This window comes from Phalangium opilio, unplaced genomic scaffold, assembly GCF_054372755.1.
Source record: "Phalangium opilio isolate 3A_F unplaced genomic scaffold, DU_Popi_V2 ptg000053l_1, whole genome shotgun sequence".
Classification (NCBI taxonomy): Eukaryota; Metazoa; Arthropoda; class Arachnida; order Opiliones; family Phalangiidae; genus Phalangium; species Phalangium opilio.
Window position 1 is genome coordinate 2722901 of NW_028324172.1, and position 23236 is coordinate 2746136.

Genomic DNA, 23236 nt, shown 5'->3' on the forward strand with positions numbered 1-23236 from the left:
CTGTTACAGAAGGAACTCGGGTTTGCACCAAGGACCTCTCGAGCTGCAGTCGAATGCTCTACCGCTGAGCTATTCCCCCTTGTTCATAACCGTAATGTCGATTTGACTAAAATAAACGAAATGATCCGTGCTGTTACAGGGGGAACTCGGGTTTAAACCAAGGATCTCTCGATCTGCAGTCGAATGCTCTACCACTGAGCCATTCCCCTTTGTTCATAACCGTAATGTCGACTTAACTAAAATAAACGAAATGATCCGTACTATTACAGGGAGAACTCGGGTTTGAACCAAGGACCTCTCGATCTGCAGTCGAATGCATTACCATTGAGCTATTCCCCTTTTTTCCTCGCCCTAATGTCGATTTAACTAAAATAGACGGAACGATCCGTGCTGTTATAGCGGGAGCTCGGGTTTGAACCAAGGACCTCTCGATCTGCAGTCGAATGCTCTACCACTGAGCTATTCCCCCTTGTTCAAGGCCGTAATGTCGATTTAACTAAAATAAACGAAATGATCCGTGCTGTTACAGGGGGAACTCGGGTTTAAACCAAGGACCTCTCGATCTGCAGTCGAATGCTCTACCAATGAGCTCTTCCCCCTGGTTCAAGGCCGTAATGTCGATTTAACTAAAATAAAAGGAATGATCCGTGCTGTTACAGGGGGAACTCGGGTTTGCACCAAGGACCTCTCGATCTGCAGTCGAATGCTCTACCGCTGAGCTATTCCCCCTTGTTCATAACCGTAATGTCGATTTAACTAAAATAAAAGGAATGATCCGTGCTGTTACAGGGGGAACTCGGGTTTGCACCAAGGACCTCTCGATCTGCAGTCGAATGCTCTACCGCTGAGCTATTCCCCCTTGTTCATAACCGTAATGTCGATTTAACTAAAATAAACGAAATAATCCGTGCTGTTACAGGGGGAACTCGGGTTTAAACCAAGGACCTCTCGATCTGCAGTCGAATGCTCTACCACTGAGCCATTCCCCTTTGTTCATAACCGTAATGTCGACTTAACTAAAATAAACGAAATGATCCGTACTATTACAGGGAGAACTCGGGTTTGAACAAAGGACCTCTTGATCTGCAGTCGAATGCTTTACCATTGAGCTATTCCCCTTTTTTCCTCGCCCTAATGTCGATTTAACTAAAATAGACGGAACGATCCGTGCTGTTATAGCGGGAGCTCGGGTGTGAACCAAGGACCTCTCGATCTGCAGTCGAATGCTCTACCATTGAGCTATTCCCCCTTGTTCAAGGCCGTAATGTCGATTTAACTAAAATAAACGAAATGATCCGTGCTGTTACAGGGGGAACTCGGGTTTGAACCAAGGACCTCTCGATCTGCAGTCGAATGCTCTACCACTGAGCCATTCCCCTTTGTTCATAACCGTAATGTCGATTTAACTAAAATAAACGGAATGATCCGTGCTGTTACAGGGGGAACTCAGGTTTGAACCAAGGACCTCTCGATCTGCAGTCCAATGCTCAACCACTGAGCTATTCCCCCTTTTTCAAGACCGTAATGTTGATTTAACTAAAATAAAGGCAATGATCCGTGCTGTTACAGGGGGAACTCAGGTTTGAACCAAGGACCTCTCGATCTGCAGTCGAATGCTCAACCACTGAGCTATTCCCCCTAGTTCAAGCCCGTAATGTTGATTTAACTAAAATAAAGGCAATGATCCGTGCTGTTACAGGGAGAACTCGGGTTTGAACCAAGGACCTCTCAATCTGCAGTCGAATGCTCTACCAAAAATTAACGGAATGATCCGTGCTGTTACAGGGGGAAACCAGGTTTGAACCAAGGACCTCTCGATCTGCAGTCGAATGCTCTACCACTGAGCTCTTCCCCCTAGTTCAAGGCCGTAATGTCGATTTAACTAAAATAAAAGGAATGATCCGTGCTGTTACAGGGGGAACTCGGGTTTGCACCAAGAACCTCTCGATCTGCAGTCGAATGCTCTACCGCTGAGCTATTCCCCCTTGTTCATAACCGTAATGTCGATTTAACTAAAATAAACGAAATGATCCGTGCTGTTACAGGGGGAACTCGGGTTTAAACCAAGGACCTCTCGATCTGCAGTCGAATGCTCTACGACTGAGCCATTCCCCTTTGTTCATAACCGTAATGTCGACTTAACTAAAATAAACGAAATAATCCGTACTATTACAGGGAGAACTCGGGTTTGAACCAAGGACCTCTCGATCTGCAGTCGAATGCTTTACCATTGAGCTATTCCCCTTTTTTCCTCGCTCTAATGTCGATTTAACTAAAATAGACGGAACGATCCGTGTTGTTATAGCGGGAGCTCGGGTTTGAACCAAGGACCTCTCGATCTGCAGTCGAATGCTCTACCACTGAGCTATTCCCCCTTTTTCAAGGCCGTAATGTCGATTTAACTAAAATAAACGGAATGATCCGTGCTGTTACAGGGGGAACTCAGGTTTGAACCAAGGACCTCTCGATCTGCAGTCGATTGCTCAACCACTGAGCTATTCCCCCTTTTTCAAGACCGTAATGTCGATTTAACTGAAATAACGGAATGATCCGTGCTGTTACAGGGGGAACTCAGGTTTGAACCAAGGACCTCTCAATCTGCAGTCGAATGCTCTACCAAAAATAAACGGAATGATCCGTGCTGTTACAGGGGGAAACCAGGTTTGAACCAAGGACCTCTCGATCTGCAGTCGAATGCTCTACCACTGAGCTCTTCCCCCTAGTTCAAGGTCGTAATGTCGATTTAACTAAAATAAAAGGAATGATCCGTGCTGTTACAGAAGGAACTCGGGTTTGCACCAAGGACCTCTCGAGCTGCAGTCGAATGCTCTACCGCTGAGCTATTCCCCCTTGTTCATAACCGTAATGTCGATTTGACTAAAATAAACGAAATGATCCGTGCTGTTACAGGGGGAACTCGGGTTTAAACCAAGGATCTCTCGATCTGCAGTCGAATGCTCTACCACTGAGCCATTCCCCTTTGTTCATAACCGTAATGTCGACTTAACTAAAATAAACGAAATGATCCGTACTATTACAGGGAGAACTCGGGTTTGAACCAAGGACCTCTCGATCTGCAGTCGAATGCATTACCATTGAGCTATTCCCCTTTTTTCCTCGCCCTAATGTCGATTTAACTAAAATAGACGGAACGATCCGTGCTGTTATAGCGGGAGCTCGGGTTTGAACCAAGGACCTCTCGATCTGCAGTCGAATGCTCTACCACTGAGCTATTCCCCCTTGTTCAAGGCCGTAATGTCGATTTAACTAAAATAAACGAAATGATCCGTGCTGTTACAGGGGGAACTCGGGTTTAAACCAAGGACCTCTCGATCTGCAGTCGAATGCTCTACCAATGAGCTCTTGCCCCTGGTTCAAGGCCGTAATGTCGATTTAACTAAAATAAAAGGAATGATCCGTGCTGTTACAGGGGGAACTCGGGTTTGCACCAAGGACCTCTCGATCTGCAGTCGAATGCTCTACCGCTGAGCTATTCCCCCTTGTTCATAACCGTAATGTCGATTTAACTAAAATAAAAGGAATGATCCGTGCTGTTACAGGGGGAACTCGGGTTTGCACCAAGGACCTCTCGATCTGCAGTCGAATGCTCTACCGCTGAGCTATTCCCCCTTGTTCATAACCGTAATGTCGATTTAACTAAAATAAACGAAATAATCCGTGCTGTTACAGGGGGAACTCGGGTTTAAACCAAGGACCTCTCGATTTGCAGTCGAATGCTCTACCACTGAGCCATTCCCCTTTGTTCATAACCGTAATGTCGACTTAACTAAAATAAACGAAATGATCCGTACTATTACAGGGAGAACTCGGGTTTGAACAAAGGACCTCTTGATCTGCAGTCGAATGCTTTACCATTGAGCTATTCCCCTTTTTTCCTCGCCCTAATGTCGATTTAACTAAAATAGACGGAACGATCCGTGCTGTTATAGCGGGAGCTCGGGTGTGAACCAAGGACCTCTCGATCTGCAGTCGAATGCTCTACCATTGAGCTATTCCCCCTTGTTCAAGGCCGTAATGTCGATTTAACTAAAATAAACGAAATGATCCGTGCTGTTACAGGGGGAACTCGGGTTTAAACCAAGGACCTCTCGATCTGCAGTCGAATGCTCTACCACTGAGCCATTCCCCTTTGTTCATAACCGTAATGTCGATTTAACTAAAATAAACGGAATGATCCGTGCTGTTACAGGGGGAACTCAGGTTTGAACCAAGGACCTCTCGATCTGCAGTCCAATGCTCAACCACTGAGCTATTCCCCCTTTTTCAAGACCGTAATGTTGATTTAACTAAAATAAAGGCAATGATCCGTGCTGTTACAGGGGGAACTCAGGTTTGAACCAAGGACCTCTCGATCTGCAGTCGAATGCTCAACCACTGAGCTATTCCCCCTAGTTCAAGCCCGTAATGTTGATTTAACTAAAATAAAGGCAATGATCCGTGCTGTTACAGGGAGAACTCGGGTTTGAACCAAGGACCTCTCAATCTGCAGTCGAATGCTCTACCAAAAATTAACGGAATGATCCGTGCTGTTACAGGGGGAAACCAGGTTTGAACCAAGGACCTCTCGATCTGCAGTCGAATGCTCTACCACTGAGCTCTTCCCCCTAGTTCAAGGCCGTAATGTCGATTTAACTAAAATAAAAGGAATGATCCGTGCTGTTACAGGGGGAACTCGGGTTTGCACCAAGAACCTCTCGATCTGCAGTCGAATGCTCTACCGCTGAGCTATTCCCCCTTGTTCATAACCGTAATGTCGATTTAACTAAAATAAACGAAATGATCCGTGCTGTTACAGGGGGAACTCGGGTTTAAACCAAGGACCTCTCGATCTGCAGTCGAATGCTCTACGACTGAGCCATTCCCCTTTGTTCATAACCGTAATGTCGACTTAACTAAAATAAACGAAATAATCCGTACTATTACAGGGAGAACTCGGGTTTGAACCAAGGACTTCTCGATCTGCAGTCGAATGCTTTACCATTGAGCTATTCCCCTTTTTTCCTCGCTCTAATGTCGATTTAACTAAAATAGACGGAACGATCCGTGTTGTTATAGCGGGAGCTCGGGTTTGAACCAAGGACCTCTCGATCTGCAGTCGAATGCTCTACCACTGAGCTATTCCCCCTTTTTCAAGGCCGTAATGTCGATTTAACTAAAATAAACGGAATGATCCGTGCTGTTACAGGGGGAACTCAGGTTTGAACCAAGGACCTCTCGATCTGCAGTCGATTGCTCAACCACTGAGCTATTCCCCCTTTTTCAAGACCGTAATGTCGATTTAACTGAAATAACGGAATGATCCGTGCTGTTACAGGGGGAACTCAGGTTTGAACCAAGGACCTCTCAATCTGCAGTCGAATGCTCTACCAAAAATAAACGGAATGATCCGTGCTGTTACAGGGGGAAACCAGGTTTGAACCAAGGACCTCTCGATCTGCAGTCGAATGCTCTACCACTGAGCTCTTCCCCCTAGTTCAAGGTCGTAATGTCGATTTAACTAAAATAAAAGGAATGATCCGTGCTGTTACAGAAGGAACTCGGGTTTGCACCAAGGACCTCTCGAGCTGCAGTCGAATGCTCTACCGCTGAGCTATTCCCCCTTGTTCATAACCGTAATGTCGATTTGACTAAAATAAACGAAATGATCCGTGCTGTTACAGGGGGAACTCGGGTTTAAACCAAGGATCTCTCGATCTGCAGTCGAATGCTCTACCACTGAGCCATTCCCCTTTGTTCATAACCGTAATGTCGACTTAACTAAAATAAACGAAATGATCCGTACTATTACAGGGAGAACTCGGGTTTGAACCAAGGACCTCTCGATCTGCAGTCGAATGCATTACCATTGAGCTATTCCCCTTTTTTCCTCGCCCTAATGTCGATTTAACTAAAATAGACGGAACGATCCGTGCTGTTATAGCGGGAGCTCGGGTTTGAACCAAGGACCTCTCGATCTGCAGTCGAATGCTCTACCACTGAGCTATTCCCCCTTGTTCAAGGCCGTAATGTCGATTTAACTAAAATAAACGAAATGATCCGTGCTGTTACAGGGGGAACTCGGGTTTAAACCAAGGACCTCTCGATCTGCAGTCGAATGCTCTACCAATGAGCTCTTCCCCCTGGTTCAAGGCCGTAATGTCGATTTAACTAAAATAAAAGGAATGATCCGTGCTGTTACAGGGGGAACTCGGGTTTGCACCAAGGACCTCTCGATCTGCAGTCGAATGCTCTACCGCTGAGCTATTCCCCCTTGTTCATAACCGTAATGTCGATTTAACTAAAATAAAAGGAATGATCCGTGCTGTTACAGGGGGAACTCGGGTTTGCACCAAGGACCTCTCGATCTGCAGTCGAATGCTCTACCGCTGAGCTATTCCCCCTTGTTCATAACCGTAATGTCGATTTAACTAAAATAAACGAAATAATCCGTGCTGTTACAGGGGGAACTCGGGTTTAAACCAAGGACCTCTCGATTTGCAGTCGAATGCTCTACCACTGAGCCATTCCCCTTTGTTCATAACCGTAATGTCGACTTAACTAAAATAAACGAAATGATCCGTACTATTACAGGGAGAACTCGGGTTTGAACAAAGGACCTCTTGATCTGCAGTCGAATGCTTTACCATTGAGCTATTCCCCTTTTTTCCTCGCCCTAATGTCGATTTAACTAAAATAGACGGAACGATCCGTGCTGTTATAGCGGGAGCTCGGGTGTGAACCAAGGACCTCTCGATCTGCAGTCGAATGCTCTACCATTGAGCTATTCCCCCTTGTTCAAGGCCGTAATGTCGATTTAACTAAAATAAACGAAATGATCCGTGCTGTTACAGGGGGAACTCGGGTTTAAACCAAGGACCTCTCGATCTGCAGTCGAATGCTCTACCACTGAGCCATTCCCCTTTGTTCATAACCGTAATGTCGATTTAACTAAAATAAACGGAATGATCCGTGCTGTTACAGGGGGAACTCAGGTTTGAACCAAGGACCTCTCGATCTGCAGTCCAATGCTCAACCACTGAGCTATTCCCCCTTTTTCAAGACCGTAATGTTGATTTAACTAAAATAAAGGCAATGATCCGTGCTGTTACAGGGGGAACTCAGGTTTGAACCAAGGACCTCTCGATCTGCAGTCGAATGCTCAACCACTGAGCTATTCCCCCTAGTTCAAGCCCGTAATGTTGATTTAACTAAAATAAAGGCAATGATCCGTGCTGTTACAGGGAGAACTCGGGTTTGAACCAAGGACCTCTCAATCTGCAGTCGAATGCTCTACCAAAAATTAACGGAATGATCCGTGCTGTTACAGGGGGAAACCAGGTTTGAACCAAGGACCTCTCGATCTGCAGTCGAATGCTCTACCACTGAGCTCTTCCCCCTAGTTCAAGGCCGTAATGTCGATTTAACTAAAATAAAAGGAATGATCCGTGCTGTTACAGGGGGAACTCGGGTTTGCACCAAGAACCTCTCGATCTGCAGTCGAATGCTCTACCGCTGAGCTATTCCCCCTTGTTCATAACCGTAATGTCGATTTAACTAAAATAAACGAAATGATCCGTGCTGTTACAGGGGGAACTCGGGTTTAAACCAAGGACCTCTCGATCTGCAGTCGAATGCTCTACGACTGAGCCATTCCCCTTTGTTCATAACCGTAATGTCGACTTAACTAAAATAAACGAAATAATCCGTACTATTACAGGGAGAACTCGGGTTTGAACCAAGGACCTCTCGATCTGCAGTCGAATGCTTTACCATTGAGCTATTCCCCTTTTTTCCTCGCCCTAATGTCGATTTAACTAAAATAGACGGAACGATCCGTGTTGTTATAGCGGGAGCTCGGGTTTGAACCAAGGACCTCTCGATCTGCAGTCGAATGCTCTACCACTGAGCTATTCCCCCTTTTTCAAGGCCGTAATGTCGATTTAACTAAAATAAACGGAATGATCCGTGCTGTTACAGGGGGAACTCAGGTTTGAACCAAGGACCTCTCGATCTGCAGTCGATTGCTCAACCACTGAGCTATTCCCCCTTTTTCAAGACCGTAATGTCGATTTAACTGAAATAACGGAATGATCCGTGCTGTTACAGGGGGAACTCAGGTTTGAACCAAGGACCTCTCAATCTGCAGTCGAATGCTCTACCAAAAATAAACGGAATGATCCGTGCTGTTACAGGGGGAAACCAGGTTTGAACCAAGGACCTCTCGATCTGCAGTCGAATGCTCTACCACTGAGCTCTTCCCCCTAGTTCAAGGTCGTAATGTCGATTTAACTAAAATAAAAGGAATGATCCGTGCTGTTACAGAAGGAACTCGGGTTTGCACCAAGGACCTCTCGAGCTGCAGTCGAATGCTCTACCGCTGAGCTATTCCCCCTTGTTCATAACCGTAATGTCGATTTGACTAAAATAAACGAAATGATCCGTGCTGTTACAGGGGGAACTCGGGTTTAAACCAAGGATCTCTCGATCTGCAGTCGAATGCATTACCATTGAGCTATTCCCCTTTTTTCCTCGCCCTAATGTCGATTTAACTAAAATAGACGGAACGATCCGTGCTGTTATAGCGGGAGCTCGGGTTTGAACCAAGGACCTCTCGATCTGCAGTCGAATGCTCTACCACTGAGCTATTCCCCCTAGTTCAAGGCCGTAATGTTGATTTAACTAAAATAAAGGCAAGGATCCGTGCTGTTACAGGGAGAACTCGGGTTTGAACCAAGGACCTCTCAATCTGCAGTCAAATGCTCTACCACTGAGCTATTCTCCCTTTTTCAAGGCCGTAATGTCGATTTAACTGAAATAACGGAATGATCCGTGCTGTTACAGGGGGAACTCGGGTTTGAACCAAGGACCTCTCGATCTGCAGTCGAATGCTCTACCAATGAGCTATTCCCCCTTGTTTAAGGCCGTAATGTCGATTTAACTAAAATAAACGGAATGATCCGTGCTGTTACAGGGGGAACTCAGGTTTGAACCAAGGACCTCAGATCTGCAGTCGAATGCTCAACCACTGAGCTATTCCCCCTTTTTCAAGGCCGTAATGTCGATTTAACTGAAATAACGGAATGATCCGTGCTGTTACAGGGGGAACTCGGGTTTGAACCAAGGACCTCTCGATCTGCAGTCGAATGCTCTACCACTGAGCCATTCCCCTTTGTTCATAACCGTAATGTCGACTTAACTAAAATAAACGAAATAATCCGTACTATTACAGGGAGAACTCGGGTTTGAACCAAGGACCTCTCGATCTGCAGTCAAATGCTTTACCATTGAGCTATTCCCCTTTTTTCCTCGCCCTAATGTCGATTTAACTAAAATAGACGGAACGATCCGTGTTGTTATAGCGGGAGCTCGGGTTTGAACCAAGGACCTCTCGATCTGCAGTCGAATGCTCTACCACTGAGCTATTCCCCCTTTTTCAAGGCCGTAATGTTGATTTAACTAAAATAAAGGCAAGGATCCGTGCTGTTACAGGGAGAACTCGGGTTTGAACCAAGGACCTCTCAATCTGCAGTCGAATGCTCTACCACTGAGCTATTCTCCCTTTTTGAAGGCCGTAATGTCGATTTAACTGAAATAACGGAATGATCCGTGCTGTTACAGGGGGAACTCGGGTTTGAACCAAGGACCTCTCGATCTGCAGTCGAATGCTCTACCAATGAGCTATTCCCCCTTGTTTAAGGCCGTAATGTCGATTTAACTAAAATAAACGGAATGATCCGTGCTGTTACAGGGGGAACTCAGGTTTGAACCAAGGACCTCAGATCTGCAGTCGAATGCTCAACCACTGAGCTATTCCCCCTTGTTCATAACCGTAATGTCGATTTAACTAAAATAAACGAAATGATCCGTGCTGTTACAGGGGGAACTCGGGTTTAAACCAAGGACCTCTCGATCTGCAGTCGAATGCTCTACCACTGAGCCATTCCCCTTTGTTCATAACCGTAATGTCGACTTAACGAAAATAAACGAAATGATCCGTACTATTACAGGGAGAACTCGGGTTTGAACCAAGGACCTCTCGATCTGCAGTCGAATGCTTTACCATTGAGCTATTCCCCTTTTTTCCTCGCCCTAATGTCGATTTAACTAAAATAGACGGAACGATCCGTGCTGTTATAGCGGGAGCTCGGGTTTGAACCAAGGACCTCTAGATCTGCAGTCGAATGCTCTACCATTGAGCTATTCCCTCTTGTTCAAGGCCGTAATGTCGATTTAACTAAAATAAACGAAATGATCCGTGCTGTTACAGGGGGAACTCGGGTTTAAACCAAGGACCTCTCGATCTGCAGTCGAATGCTCTACCACTGAGCCATTCCCCTTTGTTCATAACCGTAATGTCGATTTAACTAAAATAAACGGAATGATCCGTGCTGTTACAGGGGGAACTCAGGTTTGAACCAAGGACCTCTCGATCTGCAGTCGAATGCTCTACCACTAAGCTATTCCCCCTAGTTCAAGGCTGTAATGTTGATTTATCTAAAATAAAGGCAATGATCCGTGCTGTTACAGGGAGAACTCGGGTTTGAACCAAGGACCTCTCAATCTTCAGTCGAATGCTCTACCACTGAGCTATTCCCCCTTGTTCATAGCCGTAATGTCGATTTAACTAAAATGAACGGAATGATCCGTGCTGTTACAGGGGGAACTCAGGTTTGAACCAAGGACCTCTCGATCTGCAGTCGAATGCTCTACCACTAAGCTATTCCCCCTAGTTCAAGGCCGTAATGTTGATTTATCTAAAATAAAGGCAATGATCCGTGCTGTTACAGGGAGAACTCGGGTTTGAACCAAGGACCTCTCAATCTTCAGTCGAATGCTCTACCACTGAGCTATTCCCCCTTGTTCATAGCCGTAATGTCGATTTAACTAAAATAAACGGAATGATCCGTGCTGTTACAGGGGGAACTCAGGTTTGAACCAAGGACCTCTCGATCTGCAGTCGAATGCTCTACCACTGAGCCATTCCCCTTTGTACATAACCGTAATGTCGACTTAACTAAAATAAACGAAATGATCCGTACTATTACAGGGAGAACTCGGGTTTGAACCAAGGACCTCTCGATCTGCAGTCGAATGCTTTACCATGGAGCTATTCCCCTTTTTTCCTCGCCCTAATGTCGATTTAACTAAAATAGACGGAATGATCCGTGCTTTTACAGGGGGAACTCAGGTTTGAACCAAGGACCTCAGATCTGCAGTCGAATGCTCAACCACTGAGCTATTCCCCCTTTTTCAAGGCCGTAATGTCGATTTAACTAAAATAAAAGGAATGATCCGTGCTGTTACAGGGGGAACTCGGGTTTGCACCAAGGACCTCTCGATCTACAGTCGAATGCTCTACCGCTGAGCTATTCCCCCTTGTTCATAACCGTAATGTCGATTTAACTAAAATAAACGAAATAATCCGTGCTGTTACAGGGGGAACTCGGGTTTAAACCAAGTACCTCTCGATCTGCAGTCGAATGCTCTACCACTGAGCCATTCCCCTTTGTTCATAACCGTAATGTCGACTTAACGAAAATAAACGAAATGATCCGTACTATTACAGGGAGAACTCGGGTTTGAACCAGAGACCTCTCGATCTGCAGTCCAATGCTCAACCACTGAGCTATTCCCCCTTTTTCAAGACCGTAATGTTGATTTAACTAAAATAAAGGCAATGATCCGTGCTGTTACAGGGAGAACTCGGGTTTGAACCAAGGACCTCTCAATCTGCAGTCGAATGCTCTACCACTGAGCTATTCTCCCTTTTTCAAGGCCGTAATGTCGATTTAACTGAAATAACGGAATGATCCGTGCTGTTACAGGGGGAACTCGGGTTTGAGACAAGGACCTCTCGATCTGCAGTCGAATGCTCTACCAATGAGCTATTCCCCCTTGTTTAAGGCCGTAATGTCGATTTAACTAAAATAAACGGAATGATCCGTGCTGTTACAGGGAGAACTCAGGTTTGAACCAAGGACCTCAGATCTGCAGTCGAATGCTCAACCACTGAGCTATTCCCCCTTTTTCAAGGCCGTAATGTCGATTTAACTGAAATAACGGAATGATCCGTGCTGTTACAGGGGGAACTCGGGTTTGAACCAAGGACCTCTCGATCTGCAGTCGAATGCTCTACCGCTGAGCTATTCCCCCTTGTTCATAACCGTAATGTCGATTTAACTAAAATAAACGAAATGATCCGTGCTGTTACAGGGGGAACTCGGGTTTAAACCAAGGACCTCTCGATCTGCAGTCGAATGCTCTACCACTGAGCCATTCCCCTTTGTTCATAACCGTAATGTCGACTTAACGAAAATAAACGAAATGATCCGTACTATTACAGGGAGAACTCGGGTTTGAACCAAGGACCTCTCGATCTGCAGTCGAATGCTTTACCATTGAGCTATTCCCCTTTTTTCCTCGCCCTAATGTCGATTTAACTAAAATAGACGGAACGATCCGTGCTGTTATAGCGGGAGCTCGGGTTTGAACCAAGGACCTCTAGATCTGCAGTCGAATGCTCTACCATTGAGCTATTCCCTCTTGTTCAAGGCCGTAATGTCGATTTAACTAAAATAAACGAAATGATCCGTGCTGTTACAGGGGGAACTCGGGTTTAAACCAAGGACCTCTCGATCTGCAGTCGAATGCTCTACCACTGAGCCATTCCCCTTTGTTCATAACCGTAATGTCGATTTAACTAAAATAAACGGAATGATCCGTGCTGTTACAGGGGGAACTCAGGTTTGAACCAAGGACCTCTCGATCTGCAGTCGAATGCTCTACCACTAAGCTATTCCCCCTAGTTCAAGGCCGTAATGTTGATTTATCTAAAATAAAGGCAATGATCCGTGCTGTTACAGGGAGAACTCGGGTTTGAACCAAGGACCTCTCAATCTTCAGTCGAATGCTCTACCACTGAGCTATTCCCCCTTGTTCATAGCCGTAATGCCGATTTAACTAAAATGAACGGAATGATCCGTGCTGTTACAGGGGGAACTCAGGTTTGAACCAAGGACCTCTCGATCTGCAGTCGAATGCTCTACCACTAAGCTTTTCCCCCTAGTTCAAGGCCGTAATGTTGATTTATCTAAAATAAAGGCAATGATCCGTGCTGTTACAGGGAGAACTCGGGTTTGAACCAAGGACCTCTCAATCTTCAGTCGAATGCTCTACCACTGAGCTATTCCCCCTTGTTCATAGCTGTAATGTCGATTTAACTAATATAAACGGAATGATCAATGCTGTTACAGGGGGAACTCAGGTTTGAACCAAGCACCTCTCGATCTGCAGTCGAATGCTCTACCACTGAGCCATTCCCCTTTGTACATAACCGTAATGTCGACTTAACTAAAATAAACGAAATGATCCGTACTATTACAGGGAGAACTCGGGTTTGAACCAAGGACCTCTCGATCTGCAGTCGAATGCTTTACCATTGAGCTATTCCCCTTTTTTCCTCGCCCTAATGTCGATTTAACTAAAATAGACGGAACGATCCGTGCTGTTATAGCGGGAGCTCGGGTTTGAACCAAGGACCTCTCGATCTGCAGTCGAATGCTCTACCACTGAGCTATTCCCCCTTGTTCAAGGCCGTAATGTCGATTTAACTAAAATAAACGAAATGATCCGTGCTGTTACAGGGGGAACTCGGGTTTAAACCAAGGACCTCTCGATCTGCAGTCGAATGCTCTACGACTGAGCCATTCCCCTTTGTTCATAACCGTAATGTCGACTTAACTAAAATAAACGAAATAATCCGTACTATTACAGGGAGAACTCGGGTTTGAACCAAGAACCTCTCGATCTGCAGTCGAATGCTTTACCATTGAGCTATTCCCCTTTTTTCCTCGCCCTAATGTCGATTTAACTAAAATAGACGGAACGATCCGTGTTGTTATAGCGGGAGCTCGGGTTTGAACCAAGGACCTCTCGATCTGCAGTCGAATGCTCTACCACTGAGCTATTCCCCCTTTTTCAAGGCCGTAATGTCGATTTAACTAAAATAAACGGAATGATCCGTGCTGTTACAGGGGGAACTCAGGTTTGAACCAAGGACCTCTCGATCTGCAGTCGATTGCTCAACCACTGAGCTATTCCCCCTTTTTCAAGACCGTAATGTCGATTTAACTGAAATAACGGAATGATCCGTGCTGTTACAGGGGGAACTCAGGTTTGAACCAAGGACCTCTCAATCTGCAGTCGAATGCTCTACCAAAAATAAACGGAATGATCCGTGCTGTTACAGGGGGAAACCAGGTTTGAACCAAGGACCTCTCGATCTGCAGTCGAATGCTCTACCACTGAGCTCTTCCCCCTAGTTCAAGGTCGTAATGTCGATTTAACTAAAATAAAAGGAATGATCCGTGCTGTTACAGAAGGAACTCGGGTTTGCACCAAGGACCTCTCGAGCTGCAGTCGAATGCTCTACCGCTGAGCTATTCCCCCTTGTTCATAACCGTAATGTCGATTTGACTAAAATAAACGAAATGATCCGTGCTGTTACAGGGGGAACTCGGGTTTAAACCAAGGATCTCTCGATCTGCAGTCGAATGCTCTACCACTGAGCCATTCCCCTTTGTTCATAACCGTAATGTCGACTTAACTAAAATAAACGAAATGATCCGTACTATTACAGGGAGAACTCGGGTTTGAACCAAGGACCTCTCGATCTGCAGTCGAATGCTTTACCATTGAGCTATTCCCCTTTTTTCCTCGCCCTAATGTCGATTTAACTAAAATAGACGGAACGATCCGTGCTGTTATAGCGGGAGCTCGGGTTTGAACCAAGGACCTCTAGATCTGCAGTCGAATGCTCTACCATTGAGCTATTCCCTCTTGTTCAAGGCCGTAATGTCGATTTAACTAAAATAAACGAAATGATCCGTGCTGTTACAGGGGGAACTCGGGTTTAAACCAAGGACCTCTCGATCTGCAGTCGAATGCTCTACCACTGAGCCATTCCCCTTTGTTCATAACCGTAATGTCGATTTAACTAAAATAAACGGAATGATCCGTGCTGTTACAGGGGGAACTCAGGTTTGAACCAAGGACCTCTCGATCTGCAGTCGAATGCTCTACCACTAAGCTATTCCCCCTAGTTCAAGGCTGTAATGTTGATTTATCTAAAATAAAGGCAATGATCCGTGCTGTTACAGGGAGAACTCGGGTTTGAACCAAGGACCTCTCAATCTTCAGTCGAATGCTCTACCACTGAGCTATTCCCCCTTGTTCATAGCCGTAATGTCGATTTAACTAAAATGAACGGAATGATCCGTGCTGTTACAGGGGGAACTCAGGTTTGAACCAAGGACCTCTCGATCTGCAGTCGAATGCTCTACCACTAAGCTATTCCCCCTAGTTCAAGGCCGTAATGTTGATTTATCTAAAATAAAGGCAATGATCCGTGCTGTTACAGGGAGAACTCGGGTTTGAACCAAGGACCTCTCAATCTTCAGTCGAATGCTCTACCACTGAGCTATTCCCCCTTGTTCATAGCCGTAATGTCGATTTAACTAAAATAAACGGAATGATCCGTGCTGTTACAGGGGGAACTCAGGTTTGAACCAAGGACCTCTCGATCTGCAGTCGAATGCTCTACCACTGAGCCATTCCCCTTTGTACATAACCGTAATGTCGACTTAACTAAAATAAACGAAATGATCCGTACTATTACAGGGAGAACTCGGGTTTGAACCAAGGACCTCTCGATCTGCAGTCGAATGCTTTACCATTGAGCTATTCCCCTTTTTTCCTCGCCCTAATGTCGATTTAACTAAAATAGACGGAACGATCCGTGCTGTTATAGCGGGAGCTCGGGTTTGAACCAAGGACCTCTCGATCTGCAGTCGAATGCTCTACCACTGAGCCATTCCCCTTTGTTCATAACCGTAATGTCGATTTAACTAAAATAAACGGAATGATCCGTGCTGTTACAGGGGGAACTCAGGTTTGAACCAAGGACCTCTCGATCTGCAGTCCAATGCTCAACCACTGAGCTATTCCCCCTTTTTCAAGACCGTAATGTTGATTTAACTAAAATAAAGGCAATGATCCGTGCTGTTACAGGGGGAACTCAGGTTTGAACCAAGGACCTCTCGATCTGCAGTCGAATGCTCAACCACTGAGCTATTCCCCCTAGTTCAAGCCCGTAATGTTGATTTAACTAAAATAAAGGCAATGATCCGTGCTGTTACAGGGAGAACTCGGGTTTGCACCAAGAACCTCTCGATCTGCAGTCGAATGCTCTACCGCTGAGCTATTCCCCCTTGTTCATAACCGTAATGTCGATTTAACTAAAATAAACGAAATGATCCGTGCTGTTACAGGGGGAACTCGGGTTTAAACCAAGGACCTCTCGATCTGCAGTCGAATGCTCTACGACTGAGCCATTCCCCTTTGTTCATAACCGTAATGTCGACTTAACTAAAATAAACGAAATAATCCGTACTATTACAGGGAGAACTCGGGTTTGAACCAAGGACCTCTCGATCTGCAGTCGAATGCTTTACCATTGAGCTATTCCCCTTTTTTCCTCGCCCTAATGTCGATTTAACTAAAATAGACGGAACGATCCGTGTTGTTATAGCGGGAGCTCGGGTTTGAACCAAGGACCTCTCGATCTGCAGTCGAATGCTCTACCACTGAGCTATTCCCCCTTTTTCAAGGCCGTAATGTCGATTTAACTAAAATAAACGGAATGATCCGTGCTGTTACAGGGGGAACTCAGGTTTGAACCAAGGACCTCTCGATCTGCAGTCGATTGCTCAACCACTGAGCTATTCCCCCTTTTTCAAGACCGTAATGTCGATTTAACTGAAATAACGGAATGATCCGTGCTGTTACAGGGGGAACTCAGGTTTGAACCAAGGACCTCTCAATCTGCAGTCGAATGCTCTACCAAAAATAAACGGAATGATCCGTGCTGTTACAGGGGGAAACCAGGTTTGAACCAAGGACCTCTCGATCTGCAGTCGAATGCTCTACCACTGAGCTCTTCCCCCTAGTTCAAGGTCGTAATGTCGATTTAACTAAAATAAAAGGAATGATCCGTGCTGTTACAGAAGGAACTCGGGTTTGCACCAAGGACCTCTCGAGCTGCAGTCGAATGCTCTACCGCTGAGCTATTCCCCCTTGTTCATAACCGTAATGTCGATTTGACTAAAATAAACGAAATGATCCGTGCTGTTACAGGGGGAACTCGGGTTTAAAACAAAGAATCTCTCGATCTGCAGTCGAATGCTCTACCACTGAGCCATTCCCCTTTGTTCATAACCGTAATGTCGACTTAACTAAAATAAACGAAATGATCCGTACTATTACAGGGAGAACTCGGGTTTGAACCAAGGACCTCTCGATCTGCAGTCGAATGCATTACCATTGAGCTATTCCCCTTTTTTCCTCGCCCTAATGTCGATTTAACTAAAATAGACGGAACGATCCGTGCTGTTATAGCGGGAGCTCGGGTTTGAACCAAGGACCTCTCGATCTGCAGTCGAATGCTCTACCACTGAGCTATTCCCCCTAGTTCAAGGCCGTAATGTTGATTTAACTAAAATAAAGGCAAGGATCCGTGCTGTTACAGGGAGAACTCGGGTTTGAACCAAGGACCTCTCAATCTGCAGTCGAATGCTCTACCACTGAGCTATTCTCCCTTTTTCAAGGCCGTAATGTCGATTTAACTGAAATAACGGAATGATCCGTGCTGTTACAGGGGGAACTCGGGTTTGAACCAAGGACCTCTCGATCTGCAGTCGAATGCTCTACCACTGAGCTATTCCCCCTTGTTCAAGGCCGTAATGTCGATTTAACTAAAATAAACGGAATGATCCGTGCTGTTACAGGGGGAAACCAAGTTTGAACCAAGGACCTCTCGATCTGCAGTCGATTGCTCAACCACTGAGCTATTCCCCCTTTTTCAAGACCGTAATGTCGATTTAACTGAAATAACGGAATGATCCGTGCTGTTACAGGGGGAACTCAGGTTTGAACCAAGGACCTCTCAATCTGCAGTCGAATGCTCTACCAAAAATAAACGGAATGATCCGTGCTGTTACAGGGGGAAACCAGGTTTGAACCAAGGACCTCTCGATCTGCAGTCGAATGCTCTACCACTGAGCTCTTCCCCCTAGTTCAAGGTCGTAATGTCGATTTAACTAAAATAAAAGGAATGATCCGTGCTGTTACAGAAGGAACTCGGGTTTGCACCAAGGACCTCTCGAGCTGCAGTCGAATGCTCTACCGCTGAGCTATTCCCCCTTGTTCATAACCGTAATGTCGATTTGACTAAAATAAACGAAATGATCCGTGCTGTTACAGGGGGAACTCGGGTTTAAAACAAAGAATCTCTCGATCTGCAGTCGAATGCTCTACCACTGAGCCATTCCCCTTTGTTCATAACCGTAATGTCGACTTAACTAAAATAAACGAAATGATCCGTACTATTACAGGGAGAACTCGGGTTTGAACCAAGGACCTCTCGATCTGCAGTCGAATGCATTACCATTGAGCTATTCCCCTTTTTTCCTCGCCCTAATGTCGATTTAACTAAAATAGACGGAACGATCCGTGCTGTTATAGCGGGAGCTCGGGTTTGAACCAAGGACCTCTCGATCTGCAGTCGAATGCTCTACCACTGAGCTATTCCCCCTAGTTCAAGGCCGTAATGTTGATTTAACTAAAATAAAGGCAAGGATCCGTGCTGTTACAGGGAGAACTCGGGTTTGAACCAAGGACCTCTCAATCTGCAGTCGAATGCTCTACCACTGAGCTATTCTCCCTTTTTCAAGGCCGTAATGTCGATTTAACTGAAATAACGGAATGATCCGTGCTGTTACAGGGGGAACTCGGGTTTGAACCAAGGACCTCTCGATCTGCAGTCGAATGCTCTACCAATGAGCTATTCCCCCTTGTTTAAGGCCGTAATGTCGATTTAACTAAAATAAACGGAATGATCCGTGCTGTTACAGGGGGAACTCAGGTTTGAACCAAGGACCTCAGATCTGCAGTCGAATGCTCAACCACTGAGCTATTCCCCCTTTTTCAAGGCCGTAATGTCGATTTAACTGAAATAACGGAATGATCCGTGCTGTTACAGGGGGAACTCGGGTTTGAACCAAGGACCTCTCGATCTGCAGTCGAATGCTCTACCACTGAGCCATTCCCCTTTGTTCATAACCGTAATGTCGACTTAACTAAAATAAACGAAATAATCCGTACTATTACAGGGAGAACTCGGGTTTGAACCAAGGACCTCTCGATCTGCAGTCAAATGCTTTACCATTGAGCTATTCCCCTTTTTTCCTCGCCCTAATGTCGATTTAACTAAAATAGACGGAACGATCCGTGTTGTTATAGCGGGAGCTCGGGTTTGAACCAAGGACCTCTCGATCTGCAGTCGAATGCTCTACCACTGAGCTATTCCCCCTTTTTCAAGGCCGTAATGTTGATTTAACTAAAATAAAGGCAAGGATCCGTGCTGTTACAGGGAGAACTCGGGTTTGAACCAAGGACCTCTCAATCTGCAGTCGAATGCTCTACCACTGAGCTATTCTCCCTTTTTGAAGGCCGTAATGTCGATTTAACTGGTATAACGGAATGATCCGTGCTGTTACAGGGGGAACTCGGGTTTGAACCAAGGACCTCTCGATCTGCAGTCGAATGCTCTACCAATGAGCTATTCCCCCTTGTTTAAGGCCGTAATGTCGATTTAACTAAAATAAACGGAATGATCCGTGCTGTTACAGGGGGAACTCAGGTTTGAACCAAGGACCTCAGATCTGCAGTCGAATGCTCAACCACTGAGCTATTCCCCCTTGTTCATAACCGTAATGTCGATTTAACTAAAATAAACGAAATGATCCGTGCTGTTACAGGGGGAACTCGGGTTTAAACCAAGGACCTCTCGATCTGCAGTCGAATGCTCTACCACTGAGCCATTCCCCTTTGTTCATAACCGTAATGTCGACTTAACGAAAATAAACGAAATGATCCGTACTATTACAGGGAGAACTCGGGTTTGAACCAAGGACCTCTCGATCTGCAGTCGAATGCTTTACCATTGAGCTATTCCCCTTTTTTCCTCGCCCTAATGTCGATTTAACTAAAATAGACGGAACGATCCGTGCTGTTATAGCGGGAGCTCGGGTTTGAACCAAGGACCTCTAGATCTGCAGTCGAATGCTCTACCATTGAGCTATTCCCTCTTGTTCAAGGCCGTAATGTCGATTTAACTAAAATAAACGAAATGATCCGTGCTGTTACAGGGGGAACTCGGGTTTAAACCAAGGACCTCTCGATCTGCAGTCGAATGCTCTACCACTGAGCCATTCCCCTTTGTTCATAACCGTAATGTCGATTTAACTAAAATAATCGGAATGATCCGTGCTGTTACAGGGGGAACTCAGGTTTGAACCAAGGACCTCTCGATCTGCAGTCGAATGCTCTACCACTAAGCTATTCCCCCTAGTTCAAGGCTGTAATGTTGATTTATCTAAAATAAAGGCAATGATCCGTGCTGTTACAGGGAGAACTCGGGTTTGAACCAAGGACCTCTCAATCTTCAGGCGAATGCTCTACAACTGAGCTATTCCCCCTTGTTCATAGCCGTAATGTCGATTTAACTAAAATGAACGGAATGATCCGTGCTGGTACAGGGGGAACTCAGGTTTGAACCAAGGACCTCTCGATCTGCAGTCGAATGCTCTACCACTAAGCTATTCCCCCTAGTTCAAGGCCGTAATGTTGATTTATCTAAAATAAAGGCAATGATCCGTGCTGTTACAGGGAGAACTCGGGTTTGAACCAAGGACCTCTCAATCTTCAGTCGAATGCTCTACCACTGAGCTATTCCCCCTTGTTCATAGCCGTAATGTCGATTTAACTAAAATAAACGGAATGATCCGTGCTGTTACAGGGGGAACTCAGGTTTGAACCAAGGACCTCTCGATCTGCAGTCGAATGCTCTACCACTGAGCCATTCCCCTTTGTACATAACCGTAATGTCGACTTAACTAAAATAAACGAAATGATCCGTACTATTACTGGGAGAACTCGGGTTTGAACCAAGGACCTCTCGATCTGCAGTCGAATGCTTTACCATTGAGCTATTCCCCTTTTTTCCTCGCCCTAATGTCGATTTAACTAAAATAGACGGAATGATCCGTGCTGTTATAGCGGGAGCTCGGGTTTGAACCAAGGACCTCTCGATCTGCAGTCGAATGCTCTACCACTGAGCTATTCCCCCTTGTTCAAGGCCGTAATGTCGATTTAACTAAAATAAACGGAATGATCCGTGCTTTTACAGGGGGAACTCAGGTTTGAACCAAGGACCTCAGATCTGCAGTCGAATGCTCAACCACTGAGCTATTTCCCCTTTTTCAAGGCCGTAATGTCGATTTAACTAAAATAAAAGGAATGATCCGTGCTGTTACAGGGGGAACTCGGGTTTGCACCAAGGACCTCTCGATCTACAGTCGAATGCTCTACCGCTGAGCTATTCCCCCTTGTTCATAACCGTAATGTCGATTTAACTAAAATAAACGAAATAATCCGTGCTGTTACAGGGGGAACTCGGGTTTAAACCAAGTACCTCTCGATCTGCAGTCGAATGCTCTACCACTGAGCCATTCCCCTTTGTTCATAACCGTAATGTCGACTTAACGAAAATAAACGAAATGATCCGTACTATTACAGGGAGAACTCGGGTTTGAACCAAGGACCTCTCGATCTGCAGTCCAATGCTCAACCACTGAGCTATTCCCCCTTTTTCAAGACCGTAATGTTGATTTAACTAAAATAAAGGCAATGATCCGTGCTGTTACAGGGAGAACTCGGGTTTGAACCAAGGACCTCTCAATCTGCAGTCGAATGCTCTACCACTGAGCTATTCTCCCTTTTTCAAGGCCGTAATGTCGATTTAACTGAAATAACGGAATGATCCGTGCTGTTACAGGGGGAACTCGGGTTTGAGACAAGGACCTCTCGATCTGCAGTCGAATGCTCTACCAATGAGCTATTCCCCCTTGTTTAAGGCCGTAATGTCGATTTAACTAAAATAAACGGAATGATCCGTGCTGTTACAGGGAGAACTCAGGTTTGAACCAAGGACCTCAGATCTGCAGTCGAATGCTCAACCACTGAGCTATTCCCCCTTTTTCAAGGCCGTAATGTCGATTTAACTGAAATAACGGAATGATCCGTGCTGTTACAGGGGGAACTCGGGTTTGAACCAAGGACCTCTCGATCTGCAGTCGAATGCTCTACCGCTGAGCTAAACCCCCTTGTTCATAACCGTAATGTCGATTTAACTAAAATAAACGAAATGATCCGTGCTGTTACAGGGGGAACTCGGGTTTAAACCAAGGACCTCTCGATCTGCAGTCGAATGCTTTACCATTGAGCTATTCCCCTTTTTTCCTCGCCCTAATGTCGATTTAACTAAAATAGACGGAACGATCCGTGCTGTTATAGCGGGAGCTCGGGTTTGAACCAAGGACCTCTAGATCTGCAGACGAATGCTCTACCATTGAGCTATTCCCTCTTGTTCAAGGCCGTAATGTCGATTTAACTAAAATAAACGAAATGATCCGTGCTGTTACAGGGGGAACTCGGGTTTAAACCAAGGACCTCTCGATCTGCAGTCGAATGCTCTACCACTGAGCCATTCCCCTTTGTTCATAACCGTAATGTCGATTTAACTAAAATAAACGGAATGATCCGTGCTGTTACAGGGGGAACTCAGGTTTGAACCAAGGACCTCTCGATCTGCAGTCGAATGCTCTACCACTAAGCTATTCCCCCTAGTTCAAGGCCGTAATGTTGATTTATCTAAAATAAAGGCAATGATCCGTGCTGTTACAGGGAGAACTCGGGTTTGAACCAAGGACCTCTCAATCTTCAGTCGAATGCTCTACCACTGAGCTATTCCCCCTTGTTCATAGCCGTAATGCCGATTTAACTAAAATGAACGGAATGATCCGTGCTGTTACAGGGGGAACTCAGGTTTGAACCAAGGACCTCTCGATCTGCAGTCGAATGCTCTACCACTAAGCTTTTCCCCCTAGTTCAAGGCCGTAATGTTGATTTATCTAAAATAAAGGCAATGATCCGTGCTGTTACAGGGAGAACTCGGGTTTGAACCAAGGACCTCTCAATCTTCAGTCGAATGCTCTACCACTGAGCTATTCCCCCTTGTTCATAGCTGTAATGTCGATTTAACTAAAATAAACGGAATGAT

General features: G+C 45.5%; 13 non-coding genes across 13 annotated transcripts; all 13 read right to left on the minus strand.

Annotated features, from left to right (window-relative positions):
- Positions 1 to 1307: 1307 nt before the first annotated feature.
- TRNAC-GCA (transfer RNA cysteine (anticodon GCA)) lies at positions 1308 to 1379 on the minus strand. The gene has a single exon. It is a non-coding gene; the product is annotated as a tRNA-Cys (tRNA).
- A 7718-nt stretch (positions 1380 to 9097) lies between these two features.
- Positions 9098 to 9169, minus strand: TRNAC-GCA (transfer RNA cysteine (anticodon GCA)). Its single transcript has one exon. It is a non-coding gene; the product is annotated as a tRNA-Cys (tRNA).
- Positions 9170 to 9487: 318 nt separating this feature from the next.
- TRNAC-GCA (transfer RNA cysteine (anticodon GCA)) lies at positions 9488 to 9559 on the minus strand. Its single transcript has one exon. It is a non-coding gene; the product is annotated as a tRNA-Cys (tRNA).
- A 1745-nt stretch (positions 9560 to 11304) lies between these two features.
- TRNAY-GUA (transfer RNA tyrosine (anticodon GUA)) lies at positions 11305 to 11376 on the minus strand. Its single transcript has one exon. It is a non-coding gene; the product is annotated as a tRNA-Tyr (tRNA).
- Positions 11377 to 11694: 318 nt separating this feature from the next.
- On the minus strand, positions 11695 to 11766 carry TRNAC-GCA (transfer RNA cysteine (anticodon GCA)). The gene has a single exon. It is a non-coding gene; the product is annotated as a tRNA-Cys (tRNA).
- Positions 11767 to 12081: 315 nt separating this feature from the next.
- Positions 12082 to 12153, minus strand: TRNAC-GCA (transfer RNA cysteine (anticodon GCA)). The gene has a single exon. It is a non-coding gene; the product is annotated as a tRNA-Cys (tRNA).
- A 5429-nt stretch (positions 12154 to 17582) lies between these two features.
- TRNAC-GCA (transfer RNA cysteine (anticodon GCA)) lies at positions 17583 to 17654 on the minus strand. The gene has a single exon. It is a non-coding gene; the product is annotated as a tRNA-Cys (tRNA).
- A 57-nt stretch (positions 17655 to 17711) lies between these two features.
- Positions 17712 to 17783, minus strand: TRNAC-GCA (transfer RNA cysteine (anticodon GCA)). Its single transcript has one exon. It is a non-coding gene; the product is annotated as a tRNA-Cys (tRNA).
- Positions 17784 to 18707: 924 nt separating this feature from the next.
- Positions 18708 to 18779, minus strand: TRNAC-GCA (transfer RNA cysteine (anticodon GCA)). The gene has a single exon. It is a non-coding gene; the product is annotated as a tRNA-Cys (tRNA).
- Positions 18780 to 19094: 315 nt separating this feature from the next.
- Positions 19095 to 19166, minus strand: TRNAC-GCA (transfer RNA cysteine (anticodon GCA)). Its single transcript has one exon. It is a non-coding gene; the product is annotated as a tRNA-Cys (tRNA).
- A 318-nt stretch (positions 19167 to 19484) lies between these two features.
- Positions 19485 to 19556, minus strand: TRNAC-GCA (transfer RNA cysteine (anticodon GCA)). Its single transcript has one exon. It is a non-coding gene; the product is annotated as a tRNA-Cys (tRNA).
- A 1875-nt stretch (positions 19557 to 21431) lies between these two features.
- Positions 21432 to 21503, minus strand: TRNAY-GUA (transfer RNA tyrosine (anticodon GUA)). Its single transcript has one exon. It is a non-coding gene; the product is annotated as a tRNA-Tyr (tRNA).
- A 318-nt stretch (positions 21504 to 21821) lies between these two features.
- Positions 21822 to 21893, minus strand: TRNAC-GCA (transfer RNA cysteine (anticodon GCA)). Its single transcript has one exon. It is a non-coding gene; the product is annotated as a tRNA-Cys (tRNA).
- Between the last annotated feature and the right edge of the window lie 1343 nt (positions 21894 to 23236).